Raw genomic sequence first — 3,856 nt, 5'->3', positions numbered from 1 at the left:
ATTTTGTTTGTGCTGACTCAATCAGAATGTTGATCAGTTTCATCTGTATATTTTTCATCCAGTGGTGTGTTTTCCAATTGATTATCAATTGTCAGCTTTTTGTTGCTTCAGCAAGATTCCATAATTATCTTCTGTAATATGGCCATCCATGGCTTCAGATTTTTTAATTTTGTTTATGAAGATCGCTTCAAGTCCTATAGACTAAGATAATTTTGTTTAATTGTCTTCTTTAACATGCCAATATTCCCAAATCATGCAGAGTGAGAGAAGAGTGCAGGATTATCTTTGTTGAAGAACAATAATGACACAAGGAGTTAAATTTGAATACATGCGCATATACTCCATGATATAAACTAATGGAACTGTTGAAGAAGATGAGATTTCCAAAGCGGTACAGTATCATTTTATTAACCTTTATCTGCACAAGTGTGTGCTATCTAGAGCGAATAGGATTTTCAATTGCGTACACAGCGGCTGCAGATAGCATTGGTGTGAATCAATCAAGCAAGGGTCTAATACTTTCGGTATTCTACTATGGATATGTTGTGTCACAAGTGCCTGGGGGTTTGGCTGCACAATATGTTGGAGGATGGCGAGTTCTGCTGTTTTCGTTTTTGCTGTGGTCGCTAACATGTCCATTTGCTCCACTAGATGCCGGTAAAGTGAATATGATGGTTGTTGCCCGCTTCCTTGTAGGTGTGGCACAAGGCTTTATATTCCCCTCCATTCACACAATTCTAGCACAATGGGTCCCTCCCCATTAGCGCTCGCGTTCTGTTTCTCTTACGACATCCGGGATGTACCTAGGAGCAGCTGGTGGTATGCTTGTGTTGCCAAGTCTGGTAAAATACAAGGGACCTCAGTCAGTTTTCATGGTTGAATCAGCTCTGGGTATCATGTGGTCATTTCTCTGGTTTAGGTTTTCTAGTGATCCAGTTCGTTCCGAACATCCCAAAGCTGCTGCTGCAGGTTTTGGAGAGCCCAACTTGCCTGTTGCAAGAGAAAAGAGAATCCCAAGTGTTGGAAACCTGAGGCGCCTCACTAAAATTCCTTGGAATAAGATAATTTTCAACTTACCTATTTGGCCCATTTGGGCAATCGTGGTAAACAACTTCACCTTTCACTATGTTGGTAAACAATTTCACCTTTCACTATGCACTGTACGTACTAATGAACTGACTGCCGACGTACTTTGAACTCGGTCTTCAGCTCAGTCTTCAGGACATGGGATCTTCTAAGATGATTCCTTACTTCAACATGTTCATCTTCTCAAACATAGGAGGGACTTTAGCTGATCACTTAATCACAAGAACGTTCTTATCGGTGACCAAGACTCGGAAGCTTCTCAACGCCATCGGCTTTGTCATCTCAGCTCTTGCTCTAATGGCCATTCCACTATTCAGGAATCCCTCCTGGACTGTCATATGCTCTTCTATTTCTCTTGGATTCTTAGCACTCGGAAGAGCCGGGTTCGTTGCAAATCACATGGACGTGGCTCCGCGATATGCAGGAATTGTTATGGGAGTTTCGAATACCGCCAGGACCTTAGCTGGTATCGTCAGCGTCGGGCTCACCAAAAGGATCTTGGAGGCCGCAAAGTCGGCTGATATGAATCTTACAATCATAGAATTTTGGAAAAATGTCTTCTTGATCCCAGCTTATCTCTGCATATTTAGTTCTTTCTTTTTTTTTTACTATTCGCAATAGGTGAACAGATTTTTGAGTAACTAACCCTCCCTCGGCATGTTTGTTGGTCCATGGACACCCACACTCTTATTACCATTTGATATGGTAGCAAAAATAAAGTGTACAAGTATATTGTTAGCCAAAGCAGTATAAGAGGGTAAATCATAAATGCATGTGATACCAAATTTGTATTACTGATTGGAAAAAATTTAAATTTTGAGATACCAAATTTGTATTATCCTCGGAAAAATTTAAAGTTTTTCTTTTATTATGGTTATTATTAGTGACAAAAAGGGGAGTTTTACTAATCTTATGGTCACACATTTAAGTTGCAGAAATAGTCTTTATTATGTAGACTAGTAGATTTAATGTGGTTCTATTCTTCTTTGGGACCATGAGCTTTGAGCTCTTTGCTGTTGTATTATCCGTTTGGGTATTCTATCTATACTCATTTCCAATTAGGCTTTGGTCTAAAGTTGCTGTCATGTTTGATATAATCGTGTGAAGTTTCATTAATAGATTTCAAATGGAATTTGAGATAGTTGGAAGTATTCAAACTTGGTTATGGTCAGGCACCAAAATCCAGGACATAAAGCATGCTGTGAACTAACATGTCTAAGTGCTACCTGTGTCTCTTGTTGCTAAGAGTGAATTCTTTGAGTACCTATTCATTTAATGCCCTTACATTAATGGTCCTAGCAGATCATATCTATTAAGTATATAAATATAAAGAGTGGTCACTTTTCTAGCAGATCAAGCTTTTGAATCCTAAGTAGTTAGCCAATCAATTTTAGTGTGGTATTCTAATAGGAGGTACTTCGTGAATCTTCAAATATGTTTGTGACAATAATATTATCTCATTGAATTCATAGGGTTTTGGTTATTGTATCTGACCCCAAAGAGTTGGGACAAATATAGGTTGTTGATGTTGACAACAATGATGATAACATCTTATTTTGATATGGCAAAAAATTATTGTTGGTTAATTGTATGATCTTACATTTATGCTCCTATCCTGTGAACCTCTCATTGTATTTGAGATCTCGTTCTTGACAAGCTTGGGAGTAAGCAATATATCAATGCTTGGAACTATAAATATTGTTCAAGCTGAATACGGTGAGTTAACTATGTTAGTCTGACTTGGTTTTTTCTTGGTTCCATGTCGAGCTTGTATTTATTGCTATCCTTGTTACTCATTCAGCATGTATCATCATTTCTTGTGAATCATATGGTGAATTGTACCCTTCCATTGCAGGATGATAGTATGATGCTTAGTATACATTGTGTAGTCCTCCAAAGTTTCATTGTAAAGCATATAGTTTAAATTGCTTTCATTATTACTTAACCAAGTTGGTTCTTTATGAAAAATACAAAGTGATATACTTTTCAATTTTTGGTGATACATTGACACTTTAAAAGCAATTTGTAGATGAATAAATTCAATGAGTTAATTAATTGAACTTTTGATACTCCTATTCTAGGGTTGGAATTTCCAAGAATTTTTTCACTCAAATTTGCAACAACCTACAACTTTTTAAAAAGATTTGTTTTGTTCAAATCTTGTGTTTTGGTAAGTTGGGAATTAGTTATAGTTATGGAATCATATCAATTTGGCACATAATGTTTAGAATAATCACAAATGTTCTTTTTGTGTGTGATAATGGTATCTTTTTGGTTGGTACTTAATAGTCCTTATGACATCTAGAGTGTCTTACTCATAAAATGTAAATAGTGTTGCAGGTTTGGCTGCAGTCATCAAAGCAGGTGCTGCTAGGGAACACGAAATACTTGCTGAGATCAGAGATGCTGTTTTTTCATTTATTCGTAAAATTGAACCAAAGAAGGTTATGGATACTATGCTAGTTTCACGTGTCAGAATATTATACATAAGATCTCTGCTTGCTCGATCACCTGAGCTGCAATTGATCAAGGTAATGTATCCCACTCGCTGCTACCTTCTAAGAGTTTCTTACTGAACTGGTTTCATTTCTTGCTAGCTGTGAAATCCTTTAATCTTGTTCCACTCCTTTTTAGTAGGTTTCTTCAGTAGAACGGTTCCTTGAAAAAGCTAATGATGGCCATAGCAGATGCTCTAGCCGTGGTAGTAGTCCTAGTAGATCTCTGGTTCACTATGATTCAGTTCATGGTTTTAAGGTGAACATAAAACCAG

At 37.2% G+C, this 3,856-nt stretch overlaps 1 pseudogene; it reads left to right on the top strand.

The window, feature by feature from the left end:
* Nucleotides 1-242: 242 nt before the first annotated feature.
* LOC121987239 lies at nt 243-1,828 on the top strand (annotated as a pseudogene).
* Nucleotides 1,829-3,856: the final 2,028 nt, after the last annotated feature.

Source organism: Zingiber officinale, chromosome 5B (genome assembly GCF_018446385.1).
Source record: "Zingiber officinale cultivar Zhangliang chromosome 5B, Zo_v1.1, whole genome shotgun sequence".
In the NCBI taxonomy this organism is placed as follows: domain Eukaryota; kingdom Viridiplantae; phylum Streptophyta; class Magnoliopsida; order Zingiberales; family Zingiberaceae; genus Zingiber; species Zingiber officinale.
This window is presented reverse-complemented; position numbering and strand designations above follow the sequence as displayed.